This window comes from Oryctolagus cuniculus, chromosome 3 (assembly GCF_051225735.1).
Source record: "Oryctolagus cuniculus isolate XC-2025 breed Fujian yellow rabbit chromosome 3, ASM5122573v1, whole genome shotgun sequence".
Taxonomy (NCBI): Eukaryota; Metazoa; Chordata; class Mammalia; order Lagomorpha; family Leporidae; genus Oryctolagus; species Oryctolagus cuniculus.
Window position 1 is genome coordinate 136,478,190 of NC_142869.1, and position 21,654 is coordinate 136,499,843.

The 21,654-nt window shown below is 41.0% G+C and overlaps 1 protein-coding gene across 3 annotated transcripts in view; it reads left to right on the forward strand.

The window, feature by feature from the left end:
* COG5 (component of oligomeric golgi complex 5) overlaps positions 1–21,654 on the forward strand; it is a 358,927-nt gene that overhangs the window by 71,589 nt on the left and 265,684 nt on the right. The window lies entirely within an intron of this gene.

The following is a 21,654-nucleotide window of genomic DNA, read 5'->3' on the forward strand; positions in this document are numbered from 1 at the left end:
GGTGCATGCCGTCTCTCTCCTCCTTTATAGTCCTCCTCCGCCAATCCTAACTCGGCTGCCCACACGCCGAGTACGCTGCTCTCCTCCAATCAGGAGCAAGTCCTACAGTTTATTAGCTGAACTGGAGGCAGCTGTGTGGAAGCTGTTTACTTCTCTCCCAGCGCCATATTGTGGGAGAGCAGATGCATAGAATAAGTCTTAATTCCAGTAACTCAGTCTAGTCTGGATTGCTCCCCACAGTTCTAACAGAAATAAGAATATATGTAGTCATGTTTTTCAGTGTAGTGAGAAGGAAATTTCCCATGGAGTTTCCTCTTAAGACTAGTAACTTAAAATCATGTTTATTTCACACTGTGTTCTGAGGAATCCTTGTAATTTGGATATAGGGAATGTTGAGCCGTTTAACTTTGTACTCTAATTTTGCTTTTTTGAGAATTGTCTTTCCTTGTTTACAAACTTGAGTTTTGTGAACTACTTTGTTTGAAAAGTAAGAAATTGTATTGCTAAAAGATATTTGAAAATGGAAGTCATGTCATTTCCTGAGAGATGTACTATAATAGCGAATAGAGCAGTTACAGGATCTAAGCCGTCACTTAGGAAGAAACTTGAGGAAAAATTGCATCTGGGCTCAGAGGGGAGAGCTTGAATGGTTAAGTATGCGTCAGTGATAGGGGCCTATGTACCTTAATTTTTATTCCAGGTTCTTGCCTCCCATAGAAATAAGAATTCTAAGCAGCAGCATTGTATACTGCACAAATGAAAAAGTATTTATTTAAGAAAGAGAAAACACATATTCACGCTTGAGTGAGAAATACCCATCATGAATGGGGCAGAGTGTTGTCATGAGGACAAAAAGAGAGAGACCGAGAGACTTTGAAGAATGGTCAGGGCAGAAAGAGATGTCTCCCCTATTCTCAGCTTCTTTTCTAAGGTAGGGGTGGTACTTTAATTAGATTAAAAAATGGGGTGGGGTCTTGCCATTCGTGAAGCCCTTTGGGATTTTTATGACATCTCCACCTGGAATTGTGGTATCTCTTCTTTCAGGTCCCAGTGAGAAACAGATGCGTCTTAGGAAGGTAGGTATCTCAAATTGACAGGGACCAGCACTGTGGAGTAGTGGGTAAAGCCACAGCCTGCAGTGCTGGCATCCCATATGGGCACTGGTTCGAGTCCCAGCTGCTCCACCTCCGATCCAGCTCTCTGCTGTGGCCTGGGAAAGCAATGGAAGATGGCCCAAGCCCTTGGGCACCTGCACCCGCGTGGGAGACCTAGAAGAAGCTCCTGGCTCCTGGCTTCAGATCAGCACAGCTCTGGCTATTGTGGCCAATTAGGGAATGAACCAGTGGATAAAGACCTACCCCTCTCTCTCTCTCTCTGCTTCTCCTCTCTCTCTGTAACTTTTTCAAGTAAAATAAATCTTTTTTTTTTTTTTAATTGACAGTTAAAGAGATAACATTAAGTTGCAGGGCTGGCAAGAATTTCAGCTCATTATAGCTAACTGACTGCTTAGTTATCTCATATCACCAGCAGTGTAAATGAAGTGTGGCAGTTTGTGGGATAAAATGATATTTTCTTGTGATGTGCCATTTGATCACCTGGAGCTTCCAGCTTGGTCCAGTTACTTTTCAGGGATGGAACAGTGCCCAGGATGATGTTATCTTCTTTGGAAGACAAAGGAGAGAAGTAATCTCTGATTATTCTTTTCCATAAACACTGAACTGTGGTAATTGTGGGATAGAGGGACAAGGATAGAGAGATATTTTCTGGTTTGTGTGTGTGGTTTTGGGGATATTAAAGAATAGACACCTATTGAATTGGTATAGAGACTTTCCACCTAAAACTAAGTAATGAAATTGATATTTTCAAATGAGTTAAACTGTAGTGATGAAAATAAAAACTAAAAAGAGAGTTTTAGTTTGGAAACACTTCTACTGACGGTAAATGGATTTGAATCAATCTTATTGAATGGGTAAGTAGAAGCGAGGTATTTTGCAAATAACAGCCAGAACACAACACTATGTATTTAAAACCTTTTCTTTCATCAAAGTTATACTAAGACTTTAGAGACTTCAAAACATCATAAAATGATACCATAAGCTACTATAATATTTTCTACTCCGCAATTTCTGGTTAAGACAAGGGAAGTATGGCTTTGAAACCATTTAGATCTTGGATTAAATATGATTTTCATCCTTTTTGCTAACTGAATCTCAACAAGTTAACTTCTTTCTTAGGTTTCAAAGGACTGTTGGGTATATTTAATGAGCTTATAGATTATCTTTGACCTTGCCTCCCATATAGTAATAGGTCCCCAGAATATTGCCTTCTTCCTATGTTGCTGCTGCTGCTTTTTTTTTTCCTTAAATATTTTTCGATGTATTTGAAAGTCATAGTTACACAGAAAGAGAAGAGGCAGAGAGAGAGAGAGAGAGAGAGAGAGAGAGAGAGAGAAAGGTCTTCCATCCACTGGTTCACTACCAATTGGCCACAGTGTCTGGAGCTGTGCTGATCTGAAGCCAGGAACCAGGAGCTTCTTCCAGGTCTCCCACGTGGGTGCAGGGACCCAAGGACTTGGGTCATCTTCCACTTCAGTCCATAGCAGAGAGCTGGACCGGGAGAGGAGCAGCCAGGACTTGAACTAACACCCACAAGGAATGCCGGCACTGCAGGTGGTGGCTTTACCTGCTGTGCCACAGCGCTGGCCCCACTATGCTTCTTCTTCTTCTTCTTTTTGACAGGCAGAGTTAGACAGTGAGAGAGACAGAGACAGAGAGACAGACACAGAGAAAGGTCTTCCTTCCGTTGGTTCACCCCCCAAGTGACCGCTACCGCCGGCCCACTGCGCTAATGTGAAGCCAGGAGCCAGGCACCTCCTCCTGGTCTCCCATGTGGGTGCAGGACCCAAGGACCTAGGCCATTCTCCACTGCACTCCCAAGCCACAGCAGAGAGCTGGACTGGAAGAGGAGCAACTGGGACAGAATCCGGCGCCCCAACTGGGACTAGAAGCCGGTGTGCCAGCACCTCAGGCGGAGGATTAGCCTAGTGAACCACGGCGCTGGCCCCCACTATGCTTCTTTATTTAGAAATAGAACTAAAGAAATTTGTGATTTTCCTGGCTCTGCTGGGCATATGTCATAGTCTGTGGTTTTCAGTTAATCTGTGTCCTCAGAAATGCTGTCCTTTTTTTCTGTTGTCAAACATTACATGTAATGCAGTCTTTTTTTTTTTTTTTTTAAAGATTTATTTATTTGAGAGAGAGAGTTACAGACAGAGAAGGAGAGACAGAAGTCTTCCATATGCTGGCTCAGTGTCCAGAGCTACACTGATCTGAAGCCAGGAGCTTCTTCTGGGTCTCCCATGCAGGTGCAGGGGCCCAAGGACTTGGCTATCTTCTACTGCTTTCCCACGCTATAGCAGAGAATTGGATCAGAAGTGGAGCAACCAGGACTTGAAATGGAGCTCATGTGAGATGCCAGCACTGCAGGTGGCAGCTTTACCCGCTCCACCACAGTGCTGTTCCCAAGACTGCTTACTTGGTTCTGTGTAATTGCTCACGGGTGTGTCTCCACCTAATATGCTGGTTTTGTCCTGATGCCGTCAGCCGGTCTCCTCCCCAATTCAAAGCTCGTTTTATATGCCATATCCTTTTGACAACTTTTCCAGGTACACGTACTCCTTTTCCTTTGAGCCCCATTGCTCTTTGTTTGTACTCTTGTTATATTTTGCTGTGTAATATTAATGTTGGCACGTTTGTCTTATCTCTACTGCTTTTGTAAGTACATACAACCTAAGTGTTATGAAATGTTCAAATTTGGCATAAATGAAGGCTAAGTGCTGTCATAATGGACTATTTAAAAGGGCTCTTAATTTTTTTTACTGCTTAGAAGATAGCTTTGTATACTGCAGTAACTAGGATTTATAATTATTACAGTTTGGTAGTTTAGTCTGGATGTTTTGTGAACCTGCCTGCTAGATCCTGTGACATATTATTCATTAGGTTTTTAGGACCATTTAAGTAGTTTGAGAAGTTATGTTGTAAAACCAGTGACCATGTTTGTTAATAGAAATGGTACTGGTAGAAAACCATATTTAAAAGTAATAGCTTCTCATATCTTTTTAAAAGGTTTTATTCATTTATTTGAAAGGCAGAGTTACAAGGAGACACAGAGAGTGAGAGAGCAGAATCTTTCATTCCCCTGTTTTACTCTCTAAATGGCCACGTGGTTTAGGCTGGACTATGTAAAAGAAAGGAGTCAGGAACTCCATCCAGGTCTCCCATGTGGGTAGCTTCTGCTGCTTTGCCAGGCACATTAGCAGGGAGCTGTATTGGAAGTGGAGGTAGCATAGCAGGTGACAGCTTAACCTACAGCGCCACAATGCTGGCACTGTCTCATATCTTAATTCCATTTTTTTTTTTTTTTTGACAGGAAGAGTGGACAGTGAGAGAGAGAGACAGAGAAAAAGGTCTTCCTTTGCCGTTGGTTCACCCTCCAATGGCCGCCACGGCCAGCGCGCTGCGGCCGGCGCACCGCGCTGATCCGATGGCAGGAGCCAGGTGCTTCCCCTGGTCTCCCATGGGGTGCAGGGCCCAAGCACCTGGGCCATCCTTCACTGCACTCCCTGGCCACAGCAGAGAGCTGGCCTGGAAGAGGGCAACCGGGACAGAATCCGGCGCCCCGACCAGGACTAGAACCCGGTGTGCCGGTGCCGCAAGGCGGAGGATTAGCCTAGTGAGCCGCGGCGCCAGCCTTAATTCCAGTTTTTAACCTTTGTGATATTTGTGTGGTTTCTTTTATTGGTAGTAAGAACCTGGTTTATGTTTCTCTCTCTCTCTCTCTCTCTCTCTCTCTCTCTCTCTCTCTCTCTGGACCTTAATATATTCTAACTGTAGCTTTGACTCATCAGTAGGAAATAGATGTTTTAATCAGAATGAAATTTCTTAAGTTTAAAAACATAAGTTTAAAATATGTCAATTCAGAATTTCAGACAGCCACCCTATATTCAAGGGTATGGTGGTCTTTTAGGGATCTTAATTGTTCCCTCAGCTCAGGGACCATTCAAATGTGTGGACTGTGCTTGACCATTTCTCTGTCACTCATTTCTTTTTAGTGTTTTATTGAAGAATTTGCAAATGAAAAGATTCTTTCATATCCATATAATTATTCACCCTTTCCCCCAAAAGCTCTAAGCATCTGTACTTTTTGTCTGTGAATGATCATATTAACTAGAAGTTTTTTTCTTTTCAACCATTCTTCAGAGTCCAGATTGGATCCCAACTCCCCCATAATGCTTCCTTTGGCAAGCTGTAACCTTCCACACTATGAGTGTAAAATGTGAAAACTGTAAAGTAGTATGCAAATATAAGGCATTAGTGTAACCTATTCTTAGCTTATTGTATTCTCCCCGTGCTTAGGACCAGGACTTTAAATTGATGTATTGATGTAGGTCTTTCCATCTGTTGCATCAAATTTGTCCTAAGTATTCCTTCATCCCCTCTCCTTTCCTTATCCTTCACATCCCACCTCAGATATCAGGATATAGTAGTATTGAAGTATTGTTGTGTTTGTGGTATCATGTTTTCTTCTTTATTGTTTCTTGAATTGCTGTGTTTATTTTTGGGCATTCATGGAGATTTTTTTTTTTTTCCCTGTGATGGCTTTTATCTTTGGACTATGCCTCTGTGGCTTAGTGGAGTTTCTTTCAGTGAATACCCCTAGGCATGTGATGGGCATGGCCAGTGAGCTCTATTTAGTGCTCCAAGGTGAGGGGAGTATCTGAGGTGATACTCAAATTGAGCATGGTAAATCTTTTTCTTAAAGAAATCAGAGGTGAGGTTCAATCTGCTCTGTTGGCGTAGTCTCATGCTCACTTACTCTCCTCCAAGGTGACCGACCAGTGCCTGGTCACTGGCCTCAGTGGGTACAATATTCGTTTGCACTGCCATGAGAACCACACATAGGATCTGTGCTGTGTTCAGTGTGAGCCCATATCCCATAGTCATGACCCTCACCAGCCAATCAGGGAGCCCTGAGCATGTGGAGCTGCCCACAGTGACTGCCAAAGATCCAGCCACACCATGCGCCCTCACATGCAGCCACAGTGTTTTCACAGTCCCAGCATACAGAACTCCCACAGTCATGAATACCTAGCACCCTGTCAGTTCTTCCAGTGAGACTCACAGGTCTCCCAGCTGATTGAGCTGGTACAGCTGTTATGTATGTCCAAGATGGTATCCACCCTCTCTCGGCTAGTTACAAGACATTGGTACCCAGTGGTTGTGGAGAGAGAATCGTGCCCCCCTTTTTCTTTCTAGGTTGCCAAGAATACAGTACCCCACAGGGCTCCACGTGGGACTCACGCCAGGCTCTACCCGCCACTTTACCACCAGTAGCTTAGGCTGCTACATTCTGGTCTCACCTCATTCTCTCTCTTTTTTTTTTAAAGATTTATTTATTTTTATTTGAAAGTCAAAGTTACACAGAGGAGAGGCAGAGAGAGAGAGGCCTTCCATCCACTCGTTCACTCCCCGATGGCCACAACTGCCGGAGCTGTGCCGATCCAAAGCCAGGAGCCAGGAGATTTCTCTGGGTCTCCCACGTGAATGCAGGGCCCAAGTACTTGGGCCATCTTCTACTGCTTTCCCAGGCTATAGCAGAGAGCTGGATCAGAAGAGGACCAGCCAGAACTAGAACCGGTGCCCATATGGGATGCTGGTGCTTCAGGCCAGGGCGTTAACCCGCTGTGCCACAGCTCTTGCCCCTCACCTCATTCTCTAAAGCTGGTACTGAGGCTCTAGGCTGCTGGGTCCTGATTTATGCACATCCACACCCTCCATGTAGGTCCACAGTGTTTCTCTAATTTGCATGGAGTTTCCTTTGCAATTTTCTTTTTCTTTTTTTTTTTTTTTTTAAAGATTTATTTATTTTTATTTGGGGCCGGCACTGTGGCTCACTTGGTTAATCCTCCGCCTGCAGCACTGGCATCCCATATGGGCTCCGGGTTCTAGTCTCGGTTGCTCCTCTTCCAGTCCTGCTATCTGCTGTGGCCCAAGCATGGGAGACCAGGAAGAAGCACCTGGCTCCTGGCTTCGGATCAGCCCAGTGCCGGCCATAGCGGCCATCTGGGGAGTGAACCAATAGAAGGAGAACCTTTGTCTCTGTCTCTCCTTCTGTCTATAACTCTACCTGTCAAATAATAATAATAAAAAGATTTATTTATTTTTATTTGAAAGTCCAAGTTACACAGAGAGAGGAGAAGCAAAGAGAGAGAGAGAGAGAGAGAGGCCTTCCATCCGATGGTTTACTCCCCAATTGGCCACAACAGCTGGAGCTGTGCAGATCCAAAGCCAGAAGCCAGGAGCTTCCTCTGGGTCTCCCACGTGGGTGCTGGGACCCAAGGACCTGGGCCATTCTCCATTGCTTTCCCAGGCCATAGCAGAGAGCTGGACCGGAAGAGGATTAGCCAGGACTAGAACTGGTGCCCATATGGGATGCCAGTGCTGCAGGCCAGGGCGTTAACCCACTGCACCACAGCATCGGCCCCTCCTTTGCAATTTTCTGCCTGACTCTTCCCCTGAGGTTCCTCTCTGTTTTTTTTAACTGTCTTCCCCTAGACTAGAGCAGTAAATGCCCTCCTTATTTCGCCATCTTGGTCTCTCCCATCCATCCATTTGGACTTCTACGTGATATTTATATCCCTACTCAGTTCTAGCCATCCATCAGTTATTTGCTGCCTATACTGTTCAAAAGGTTGGTTACAAAAAAAAGAGATTGGAAGTGGCAGATTCAGATGGAAGGAGGAATATAAATTGTGTGCGGACAGAAATAGTTTCTATCCTAAACACTATTGTACTGCATTCCCCCAAACCAGCATAATTCTTGACATATATTAAGTGATTAAAAATACTTGTCCAGGCCGGTGCCGCGGCTCAATAGGCTAATCCTCCACCTAGCAGCACCGGCATACCGGGTTCTAGTCCCAGTTGGGGCGCCGAATTCCGTCCCGGTTGCCCCTCTTCCAGGCCAGCTCTCTGCTGTGGCCCAAGTGCTTGGGCCCTGCACCCCATGGGAGACCAGGGGAAGCACCTGGCTCCTGCCTTCGGATCAGCACGGTGCGACAGCCGCAGCGTGCTGGCCGCGGCGGCCATTGGAGGGTAAACCAACGGCAAAAGGAAGACCTTTTTCTCTGTCTCTCTCTCTCACTGCCCACTCTGCCTGTTAAAAAAAAAAAAAAAAAAAAACAAACAAAAAACAAAAAACTTGTCCAATGAATTATATCAGATGTAAGTAGGATGAACACATTCAGTGGAGTGTTGGACCTGACTTGTACTGATTCATGAGAACCAACAATTAAATGTTAACGGATTTTGTGAACTTGCTAAATATGCCATTATTGAATATTTATTTATAAAGCTTACAGTTAAATAAATTACCTTAAGAACAAAGATAATACTTCTCACTTTTGAATTATTTTGCTATTATCTATGCTCTTGAAGTTACTTATTTTTAATATATTCATGTAATGGAAATACTTAAATTGATACACTACTGTATATTTCTTCCCAACTGTATTCAGTGATGTTGGGAACATTTATACCACAGAAATTGGCAAATGCTACAAATTAGGGCTTGACTCATTGTTTGTTGATTGTCTAAACATAAGAGAATGATAGAGAATATATTAATATTACTTATTAAACTTAACTGTTTTGTCTGTACCTGTTACATTATGAATAGAAGAAAAAGTGAAAAATATCTTTCCAGTATCCCTCAAACCTATTTCTAATTTAGCAGTTACAACATCAAAAAATTAAGTCATGTTCCAACATACATCTTCATTGACTCATTTTCATCTTGTTAAATATGCTTGTAAATATCAACAACGATTTTTTGCCAGAACTATATTTATTCCTTTACTGAAACTGTAGGTGGCTTCAGAGAAAAAAAATCAACAAAAGCAAAACAAACAAACAAACAAAAAAAAACAAGAGTCATTTAAGCCTCGTTTATATTTGGGAACTCATCTTCCCCACCTACCCCACTTCACAATGGGAAGTACCTCTTTCCTTTTCTACCCAGTCTGATTGACCACCTGCTTTTGGTGTGAAGTTCTACTGCTTTACTCTTTTAGAATCTATCCTTTAATGAAACTGTAGTTACAGAAAGTTTTATACCTAGGTGATACTATATTCTTTATTCCTACATCGTTCTTTTTTTAAAATTTCAGTTTTGTGCTGTTATTGTACATTGAGGAAGTATAATCAGAAGCCTTATCAAACTTGTTTCTCATTGGCTTTTTGTAAATAAACAAATTTGTCAATTAGTTATTTATTAGTCCAGTGATATAAAAATGGCTACGGGAAAGATTTAAAAGGAAACATGTAATAAGAGCAGTTAAACCACAGACCCTATCAGGGTTTTACCCTTTCGCAAGCAGAAACTGGATATATGAGTGCCCATTCCTTGCAGCATACGTTGAAGCCATTTTCCAAATGCTTCACTGAGAGGAGATGGAGAATGATGGAGTATTCCTGATAACTTGGCAAAATCTCCTTCTGTAGCTGAACAATGAGATTGGGAAATTATTTCTTTCTTTGAGGTTCCTTTTACAAAAGACTTTTCTACCTGAAAGTGACCAGAGTACAAGAGGAAATCAGGATAAGGCCAAAGGCCTGAGAAATTCCAACTCACTTTTCCTAGTACCAGGAAAACGAAGCCTTCCCAACTTCGGCAGAGGGCCAGGGTTCTTGCATGACTTTATGGGAGGTGTATTTGAAGATCACAGACTGCATGTGAATCAAAGGAGGGATGGGGTGTGAGGATACAGGTGGTAGAAGCTGCAGCCAGAGATCTCAACCACAAAGCCATAGATAAAGGCCTGGTTATCCTTCCCATGAAAACGAGGTGTATGGGATGTGGTGTGGGCAATCTCTCATTGTCTTTTTTTTTTTTTTTTTCATTTATTTTATTTGAAAGGCAAAGTTACACAGAAGCAGAGAGAGGTCTTTGGTCCACTGGTTCACTCCCCAGATGGCTGCAATGGCCAGAGCTGCACAGATCTGAAGCCAGGAGCTTTTTCTGGGTCTTCCCACATGGGTACAGGGACCCAAGGACTTGGGCCATTTTCTACTGCTTTCCCAGGCCATAGCAGAGAGCTGGATTGGAAGTGGAATAGCTGGGACTCTAACCGGCGCCCATATGGGATGCCAGCACTGCTGGTGGTAGTTTTACCCGCTACACCACAGCGACACCCCCCTCTCTCTGCCTTTTTTATGTGATTGTTGTTATGACCATTTGTATACATTTAGGAATGTGAGAATCATGTGAAACTTAGTTCCATCCAAAAAGACCTACAGGAGGAGACACTGCCGTCTGGTTTTAGTACTGGGAGCAGTTCATACTTGTAAACAGAGAGATGGTTGTTATCTTGCTAATATGAAAAGTCCTGTAATCAAATATTTTCCTACCTTTAAATTACCTGTTAGAAAGCACAGGAAACAATTTGTAACTTACGTCTTGCAAGAATGCAGGGCTTAATGGTTAACATTTTATATTTTACTTCAAATTGATTTTTCTTTTTTCTTTTTTCTTTTTTTTTTTTTTTTTTGACAGGCAGAGTGGACAGTGAGAGAGAGAGACAGAGAGAAAGGTCTTCCTTTTGCCGTTGGTTCACCCTCCAATGGCCACCGCGGCCAGCGCGCTGCGGCCGGCGCACCACGCCGATCCGATGGCAGGAGCCAGGAGCCAGGTGCTTTTCCTGGTCTCCCATGGGGTGCAGGGCCCAAGCACCTGGGCCATCCTCCACTGCACTCCCTGGCCACAGCAGAGAGCTGGCCTGGAAGAGGGGCAACCGGGACAGAATCCGGCGCCCCAACCGGGACTAGAACCCGGTGTGCCGGCGCCGCTAGGCGGAGGATTAGCCTAGTGAGCCGCGGCGCCGGCCAAATTGATTTTTCATCTGTGCTCTTATTTTTTTTTTCACATTCAATTAGATTGTATCTAAAATTCTATGTTTGTAGAAGTTTTCTTGGGACAGACATTTAGCCTAGCAATTAAGATGCTATTGTTCCACAGTGAAGTACTTGGTTTTTATACTCAATTCCAGATTCCTGCTAATGCAGACCCTTTGAGGCAGCAGGTAATGGATGGTTGTAATAATTGGTTTGCTGCCACCCATATGGGAGACCTGGATTTTGTTTCTGAATTGTGGCTTCAGCCCTGGCCCAGTGTCACCTGTTACAGACTCTCGATTTCCAGAAAATGGGAGCTCTTGCTTTCTGTCTTTTCTCTCTTTCTCAAATAATTTTTTTTTTTTTTAAGATTTTATTTATTTGAGAGGTAGAGCTACAGACAGAGAGGGAGAGACAGAGAGATCTTCTATTTGCTGGTTCGCTCCCCACACAGCTGCAATGGCTGGAGCCTGGAGATATGCCAATCCAAAGCCAGGAGCTGCTTTCCTGGCCTCCTATTCAGGTGCAGGGTCCCAAGCACGTAGGCCATCTTTCACTGCTTGCCCATGCCTGAAGCAGAGAGCTGAATCAGAAGAGGAACAGCCAGAACACGAACTGGCACCCAGGGATACCAAAGGTGGATTCCTAGCCTGCTATGCCACAGTGCCTGCCCTCTCAAATAAGTTTTTTAAAAGTTGTCATACAGATGTTTTAATTTATGAAGAGATTGTATCTCAACCCATCATAGATTAAAAATACTCTGATTCAAAAGTGTGCCTAATGCATCTAAGGTATCTCATAGGTAAACCTACATTAAACCTTCTCAAAACTCTTCTATTTGCCTACACTGGGCAATATCATCTCACACAAAGCCTATATTATATTAAAGTATTGACTGTCTCATGTAGTATACTGAATACTTACATCCAAAAAGCTGTAGCCAGCCACACAGTGTACTGTAAAGTACTGGTTGTGTAGCTTTGATCCAGGGCTGACTGGGACCTGTAGCTAACTGCTCTTGCCTAGCATCATGACCACATCGGGCTGCATATCACTGGCCTAGGAAAATATTAGAATTCAAAATTTGCAGTGTGATTTCTGCTGAATGGATGTCCCTTGCACTATCATGAAATTAGAAGTTGAACAGATACAAAGTTGTGAATCATCGGTGTTCTCCTTAGAATAAGGCAAGGAAAAAGTTATAAATAACATGTAACAACTTTGCTTCCCTACTTTCTTTGTAACCTTAACATTAGTGCTTGTTTTGGTTTTGGATTACACACCCTCTGGTAGATCTTGTTTAATTTGTAAATTTTTGCTCCAGGAGGGAAAAAAAACTTGAGTATACACACAAATACACACCACAATATACACACCTTCTATTTCAGGGGCCTTAAGGAGGCTCCAGGAAACCTTATGTCAAAGTTGTTCATCTGCCAAATAATTTATTTCAGATAACTTTCTATAAGGTATTTATATCTACCCATGTGAATTTTTTTACGTATGAGATGTATCCATTTTCAGCCTGTTTTCAAGTTGTTAATTGATTCTGTGATGAAACCAGCAAAAACGCTAAAAGGCAAAAAGAGAAAACATGATACTATCAATATTGTTGAAAAAATTCTTAAAAGGTTAATAAGAAATGTTCCTAGAGTAGTGTTTCTGTAATACCATTTGAGATTTATCAAGTAGTAGTGTTATTTAAACTAATATAAAAATAGTCAAAAATTAAAGGATATCATAAATTAAGTAGCTGGATAGCTCAGTAACACAAAGGATTTTTTTTTTTAATTGTTTATTTGAAAGAGTGACAGAGAAAGGGAGACACACAGAGATCTTTCAATGCACTAGTTCACTATCTAAATGTCCACAACAAAACAGGAAGGGCTAGGCCTAACCCAGGAGCCAACAACTCCATCCAGTTCTCCCACATAGGAGTTAGCGATCAGCACTTGAATCATCATTTACTGCCTCCCAGATGCATTAGCAGGGAGCTGGGTCAAAGTGAAGGCAGGACACCATCCCAGGCACTCCGGTATAGGATGTGGATGTTCCAGGTGATGACTTAACAAACTACACCACAATGCCTGCCCCAGAAATAAAAATCATAAGGAAAAAGTAATTGCATTCTCTATGTAACTGGAGTGACATCAATTCAGAACATACACACAGTTTTTCAGTATTACTGAAAATTTATTTTAAAAGTAATGCCTTTTATCCTGTATCATACTTTAATAGCAATTTTATATTGCAGTTAGCAAGACTACACAAGATTGGTACTTTTGGTCAGAATAAGATAATTTTATGACAAATGGTAGCTATGCAGTTTTACAATTAAATGACTTTTGGTTGAAGAGAAAGTATTAACCATTTTATGATGTCATGTTTCATGTTTGATACCATTTTGTCTTCTGAGAGTATATACTTTTTAAAGGAAACTTTATGTATGTAGCACTTTTTTCTAAAGAAACAATTTTAATCCTTAAGAAGCTAATATCTTTCTGGATTATAGTATATATAATATAACCAAGATTTAAGTAAATTAAAAAAATCCTTTTAGGGCCGGCGCCGCGGCTCACTAGGCTAATCCTCCGCCTAGCGGCGCCGGCACACCGGGTTCTAGTCCCGGTCGGGGCGCCGGATTCTGTCCCGGTTGCCCCCCTTCCAGGCCAGCCCTCTGCTGTGGCCAGGGAGTGCAGTGGAGGATGGCCCAGGTGCTTGGGCCCTGCACCCCATGGGAGACCAGGAAAAGCACCTGGCTCCTGGCTCCTGGCTCCTGGCTCCTGCCACCAGATCGGTGCGGTGCGCCGGCCGCAGCGCGCCGGCCGCGGCGGCCATTGGAGGGTGAACCAACGGCAAGGGAAGACCTTTCTCTCTGTCTCTCTCTCTCACTGTCCACTCTGCCTGTCAAAAAAAAAAAAAAAAAATCCTTTTAGAATACAGTATAGTCTGAATTGGGTTCTGAGCCAGTTTTGTACTTTTGCACTTATTGGTTACCTGAATGTCACTTTGATACTTAGTTTGTCTCATAATATCTGAAGTTGTGGTTTTTAAACTGGCCCAAAGATCACCTGGGAAGATATAGTTTTTTCAGAGCTGCAACCCAGGAGCTCCTAATGCTGTGAGCCAGAGGTGGTGCCCATTTTAAACAGGCACTGCAGAGGGTTCTCATGTTGGTAGACTACATTTGGGAAATACTTCTCTAAAGAAGCTAGAGTAGTAGGATCAGAAGATTAAAAGTTGTTCACTTTAAATTCCACTGATGATTTATTATGTGTCAGGTGTTTTTTTTTTTTTTTTGGGAGGTTTTGTAACAGATTACTTTGGTATTACTGACTGGTCCTGTACTGTGTAAACTTAGGACAGTTTTATGTAGTTAATACCTAGTTTGCTGCCATTTTGTTGCTCTTTAAGAAGTGATAATTAGAAAATATTCAATAGCAAATGATAAGACAGTAAAATTTTTAAGAATTGGGAAGAAAACCTTTGAAGTTTATGGAATTTAAATTTGAATTTTTGTGTTTCAACCTGTCCTTAGACATTAAAAATATAGTGTTATACATGTCTTTGATTCTTCTCCACTTAGTCAAAATACAATATATCCAATTAATTTATCTAGTATCTAATATATGAAATGTAATCATTGAATGTTATGGGTTGATTGAAATACAGTATTTGAGAGGGAGAAGGAAAGAGTGAACAAGCCTAATTCATTCTCCAGGTGCTTGCAATAGCCAGACTGCTAGGGCTAAAGCCAGTAGCTGGGAACATAATCCAGGTCTCCTACGGTTGATGGTTGGAACCTGATTACTTGAGACATCACCACTGCTTCCCAGGGTCAGCATTAGCTGGAAGCTGGAGCTGGGAGTGCAACCCTGCTACTCTGACATAGGTATCTTAACTGCTAGGCTAAATGCCCACCCACTCTGAGATAAAATATGTGTTTGTTATCTCAATGCACCTCCATATGTGTATCTCTTTCCTGCAGTCTATGTTTAATATGGCCAGAGCTCTCATTTGTTAGCATTAACATTTAAAATTTTTACATCAAATTGAAGATTTTTAATTTTGGGTTGTTAAGCATATGACAAGTTCATGACTACCTTAGGGGAAGGCAGTTTTGCTATAGCTTATCTTCTGTTGCTTTTCATCTTGAAAAATTTCTGGGAGTGCTGTGGTTTGGCTTTGCTTAAATAACTCTTCTGAAAGTATGGCATCGCTCTCCTGGAGGCAGGGTGAAGAGAGTGACCTCATTCATGGGCAGACTCAGCTGTCCTTTTTTATCTTACTTGATGCTTCAGGGTTTGATAGTGGTAGGGAGTTGATATTGGTGGCAGTGACAGGAATGACAGCACTTTTTATCACTTGCTGGTGGAAATACAAAGCTGTCATGCTTGAAAGCCATGGATACAGTTTATGGGGGTCCGAAAAAGTGCATGACTGCAATGATAGAGATACTTAGGGCTATTTTCACATGTTACTTAATCATGAACAAGAAGGAAAATGTTACTGTGATTAAGTTTGCTTCACTCTTTATCTCCCGCAAAAATGAGTATTTCTTTCTTTTTTTTTTTTCTTGATAGGCAGAGTGGACAGTGAGAGAGAGAGAGACAGAGAGAAAGGTCTTCCTTTGCTGTTGGTTCACCCTCCAATAGCTGCCGTGGCCGGCGCGCTGCAGCTGGCACACCACACTGATCCGAAGGCAGGAGCCAGGTGCTTTTCCTGGTCTCCCATGGGGTGCAGGGCCCAAGCACTTGGGCCATCCTCCACTGCACTCCCTGGCCACAGCAGAGAGCTGGCCTGGAAGAGGGGCAACTGGGGCAGAATCCGGCGCCCCGACCGGGACTAGAACCCAGTGTGCCGGCGCCGCAGGTGGAGGATTAGCCTATTGAGCCGCGGCCCCGGCCCAAAAATGAGTATTTCTTAAAAGGTCGTAACATTTGGTTTAGTGATGAGCCTACTTTTTCCATTTGTTTCTGTACTCAGTACCACTGGATTCTATACATCTATATTGTTATACATTCTATACATCTGAATTGTTATATTCTAATATCCTGCTTTTTGTGTGCAGTGTATGTTATATGATTAATTCTTATATGTCCAGTCTGTCAACTGGGATGACATTTTATTGAATGCTTTTTAGAAAAGTATCAGTTTTTGAATTAGTTTTCTTCTGTGAACGCTAAACTACAGTTCTGTTTGGTATGTAGTTTTCTAAGAACATAGCATCTCTGAGAAGTTCTTTTTGTAGTCTTCTCTGCATTTTATTATCTCATTGCTTTCTCCGCTTATAATAAGGCCTAGACTACTTTAGTCCCCTAACATTTATTATTAGTCAGCTCCCATTTAACTTTCATGGAGTTCACTGCAGTTCTTCAGAAGGATTACATTGAGGAATACATACAGTATTGCTTTCTAATATCTAAAGAAGATAGCTTCCACAAATTTTCTTAGTTTTCATATTATTAGTGGGGAGGAAGAAAAGAAATACATTATCTTGTAGTTTTTCCCTTGCTTCTGATCTCCCCTTTGAACAGTTACCTGTTTAGTGGCCTCTTTACCTTTAATGATTTTCTAATCTTGAAATGTAGTTTGAAACCTTTTATTTATGATAGAAAAAAATTAAATTATTTGATCCTACTCCTCTGTAATGTAAAAACTTGAAACCAAAAATGGTCCAAAATCTAAAACTTTTTGAATGCCAAGATAATGTAACAGGTGGAAAATTCTACACCCAAGTTTATGTGACAGGTTGCTTTCACAGTGCAGCAACACTAAAAATGTTGGATAAAATTAGTCTCAGGCTATTAAATGTATAAGGTGTATATGAAACATAAGTGAATCTCATGTTAGGCCTGGAACCTATTAAATCAATATTTATGAATTGGACCTATTTTAAAGATATCTCATTTTGTGTATGTACATATTCCAAAATCTGAAGAAAAACTCAAAATTTGAAATACTTCTGTTCCCAAGCATATATACCTAGTTAATATTATTGTTCAGGAGTATTGCTATGAGGCTAGTGTTGTGGTGTGGTGGATGGTGGGTAAAGCCATCGCCTGTTTTGACAGCATCCCATGTGGGTACCTGTTTATGGCCTGGCTGCTCTACTTCTGTTACAGCTCCTAGCTAATGGCCTGGGAAAAGCAACAGAAGATGGCCCAAGTGTTTGTACCTCTGCCACCCAAATTGGAGACCCAGATGAAGCTCCTGTCTTCTGCCAGCCATCTGGGGACTGAACCAGCAGATGGAATCTCTCAGTCTCTCCATCTCTTTTTTTTTTTTTTTTAATTTTTTTATTTGATAGATAAGAGTTAGAGACAGAGACAGAGAGAGAGAGAAAGGTCTTCCTTCCGTTGGTTCACTCCCCAAATGGCCACTACAGCCGGTGCCGCACTGATCCGAAGCCAAGAGCCAGGTGCTTCCTCCTGGTCTCCCATACGGGTGCAGAGGCCTGAGCACTTGGACCATCCTCCAGTGCCTTCCCGGGCCACAGCAGAGAGCTGGACTGGAAGAGGAGCAGCCAGGACTAGAACTGGTGCCCATATGGGATGCCGGCACCGCAGGCAGAGGATTAACCAAGTGAACCATGGTGCCAGCCCCTCCATCTCTGTTTGAAACTCTCAAAATAAATAAAAAGGGGCCAGCGCTGTAGTGCAGTGGGTTAACGTGTTGGCCTGAAGCACCGGCAGTTCTAGTCCCGCTGCTCCACTTCCAATCCAGCTCTCTGCTATGGCCTGGGATAGCAGTAGAAGATGGCCCAAGTCCTTGGGCTCCTGCACCCACGTGGGAAACTGGAGGAGGCTCCTGGCTCCTGGCTTCAGATCCGCTCAGCTCCAGCCATTGCAGCCAGTTGGGGAGTGAACCATCAGATAGAAGACCTCCCTCCCTCCCTCCCTCCCTCTCTGCCTCTCCTCTGTGTAATTCTTTCAAATAAATAAATAAATCTTTAAAAAAAAATTTTAAAAAATTTTTACATTATGCATCCAGTAGAATGAGCAAGATATGTATTTTTTCTTAAATGAATTTTAAAAAGGATATTTGTATTTTTTTGCTTCATATATTCTGAAATTTTTTCATTGTTTCTGATTTTTATTTTAAGATTTATGTATTTATTTGAGAGCCAAAGTTATAGGCAGAAGGCCAGCGCCGCGGCTCCCTAGGCTAATCCTCTGCCTGCAGCGCCAGCATGCCAGATTCTGTCCCGGTTGCTCCTCTTCCAGTCCAGCTCTCTGCTGTGGCCCAGGAAGGCAGTGGAGGATGGCCCAAGTGTTTGGGCCCCACACCCACATGGGAGACCAGGAAGAAGCACCTGGCTCTTGGCTGCGGATCGGCGCAGTGTACTGGCCGTGGCGGCCATTTCGGGGGTGAACCAATGGAAGGAAGACCTTTCTCTGTCTCTGTCTCTGTCTCTCTCTCTCTCTCTCTCTCTCTCACTAACTCTGCTTGTCAAAAATAAAAAAAAAATTTTTTAAATAAAAAAATAAAAATAAAATAATTAGAGACAGAAGCAGAGAGAGAGAGAGAGAGAAATCTTACATCTGCTGTTTTACTCCCCAAATGGCTGCAGCAGTTGGAGCTGGGCTGCTTCAAACCAGGAGCTTCTTCCAGGTCTCCCACGTGGGTATAGAGGCCTAAGGAGTTGGGCCATTTTCTACTGCATTCCCAGGCCATAGTTTACTGGATTGGAAGAGGAGCAACCAGAACTGGAACTGGTGCCCATATGGGATGCTGGCACTTAAGGCCGTGGTTTAACCTGCTACACCACAGTGCCACTGCCTCTGATTTTTTTTTTTATATTTACTTATTTGTTTAAAAGAGCTACAGAGAAAGAGAGGTAGAAAGAGAGAACAAGCGAGATATTCCAGTGGTTTACTCCCCAATTAGCTGCAATGTGTCCAAGGCTGGGCCAGACTGAAGCCAGGAGCCAGGAGCTTCATTCAGGTCTCCCATGTAGATGTAGGGGCCTAACCCCTTGGGCCATCTTCCACTGCTTTCCCAGGCGCATTCGCAGGGAGCTGGAGCAGAAGTGGAGCAGCCAAGACTCAAACCAGTACCCATACTGCATGCCAGTACTGTAGGTCATGGCTTTAGCTGCTACACCACAGTGTTGGACCCATGTTGCTAATTTTTTATAATCAAAATACAAAAAAAATAGTTTAATGGAAAAATGGAGTAAACTAACATTTATGATTTTTTATAAAAATACTAGAAGAAAATGAGTTTAATAGCAAAATGAAATAAACCAATTACAGTATATAAAGTAGATAAATTTTCACTGTGAACAGTTTCTAATAACTACTGGAATATTCTTGAATGTTATTTTTTTACTTTATTGAATTTCCTACTTAGCCAAAAATTTTTTTGGCTTTGCCCTTGTTATCCATGTACTTTATACAAAACATAATTAAATAGTTCTTTGACCTCTTTGATAATCTAGCATCTTATGATCATTTCAGTCTCTTAAAACAGTTTTCTGGTCAGTTTGGCAAACTCTACTGACACCATCTTCATATTGCTGGTCACATCTACACAGGTGTTTGGAGAAAACTGCTATCACTTTTTGCCAGGCCTGTCTGTATCTATCAGGATTTCCCATTCCATTCTGTTTACATATTACAGTTTTATTATTTCTTTTAGAAGCCTATTTCTCATCTCATTATTATTCTCTGCTGATATCATGCCTTGGGTTTTTGGCCTTGTGTGTTATAAGCCCCAATTTAACTTCTCATTACCATATTACTTTCTTCCCAGAGAACAATGTTTCCTCCAGATTATGCTGCCGTAGCTTTCCTCAACAATACTTTTGTTTATACTTTTCTTAAATACAGCATCATCTTTTTCTTTTTGAATCTATAAAGAACTTTACTCAACTTTTATAGCATTTACCACATTATGTCTCTTCTACTAGGTATTCTTACACTGTTTAATACCTTAATTGTAGATTTTAAGCTTTTGAGGTTTATAACTGAGATAATGCATATGATAAGAATTCAAAGGTTAATTGTATTACTAAGGTTACTTAATTGTATAAACATAACATGTTGTAAAACTAAAAGCTTTATTGGCTTGGAAAATGGCTTTGAAATTATATGGAATAAAGCTTGTTTTCTTATAATTTTGTAATTTTATGTTTAAGTCTAATTCTAGTTGGACAAGGAGTCTGATTCCTTAATGCCCAGAGAACTCAGATTTTGCCATAATTTTGTTTAGAGGATGAAGAAATAGACCACATAGCTAAAAAATTACTTACTATGAAAAGAAATACAGAATTATTATGAATGGTATTTTTAAATAGCATAATTATAAATAATTCAGTCTTCATAATAGGTTTGAACATCTGTTGGGTGATGGTTGGAAGAATAATAACCCCCTTAAATTATCACAACAGAAAAGCAAGTAACATTTTGTATGCTTCATTGAGCTTGTATTTGGTTAGTTTTAAAAAATAACAGTTCTTATTTCTATTCTTTTAAAGAACCAACCCAATTAACTATATAGAAATGTATAACCATGTATCTGATTTATAGCATATGAATAGAAAAATATAGTTTTAGGAAGGACCTCATTTTGAGTTTGCTGTTGCCTCTCTTTTTTTATTTTAATATTCATTCTAAAAAGAAAAGTGACCAATTTTTTTGGTAAAATTATTAGAAACAAAATAAAAGATTTATACATTTGGAAGAAGGCCATGATAAGAAAAATAAAAATGTTTCATCTTTTCATAGAATAAACATATAATAAAAAATAACACTTTTCTAATTTTATGTCCAAGTTGAGGTCAGTAGTCATACACATATTTGTAACTTGTTTTTGAAAGTAGAATTTTTAACAGATATTATTTTGATGAAATATATTGCCCACTATTTAATGCATTTAAAAGTTAATACCATTTGTCTGGTATGAATAACTTTTCTTTATTGAAAGTCATTGGATATACTGTTGTATACAGGAAAGATCATTACAAGTGGGCAGCAGTGTTTGTTAATGGTGTGCTCCAATATCAAGAATAGAAATAATGGCAGCTTAAGGGGCAGCATTATAGTATTTGTCATTTATTTCTTATTTTGATTTGTTATTACAGAGGACAAGAAGGCATGAAAGCAGTTTAGGCAAATATATTAGAAATCTGTTTATACTGAGTTCTTTGGCATGCTGATAAACCTGACAATTAAAAAATATTTAAAATACTAAGTGTTTTTTTATAATAGGAAAACTCTAAAAAATAGCCTAATGTTAATAAGATTATAAAACTAGATACTAAAATTTCAATGTATGCTTGGGAGTCCAGGTGTAAAATTCAATTTTTAAATGAAAGTATTAGGAGATACTCTGTACCATGCATTTATCAAATGGAATTTTCTTCATAGTTTCATTCACAAAGTATTAATTTCTTTGTTTCAAAAAATAAATCTTGTCCATGCTATATTTTTGTCAAAGTGAAGCATTTCTTTAATTCCATAAAACAGTATAAAATAAGGCAGAAGGAAACTGTACCTTTGCCAAGACTTGACATCATGTTAACAGCTTCAGAGGTAAATTATTATTAAACTTGCACTGTAACCTCAGTGAATTCAAACTATTGCATGGTGCTCATTTCTCAAAGGATTAGGGGATTTGGTAAACTAGATTGGATGAATCTAATTTATTTATAAAAAAGTGATATATTACTGAATTATTTGACATAATCTTTTACTTAATG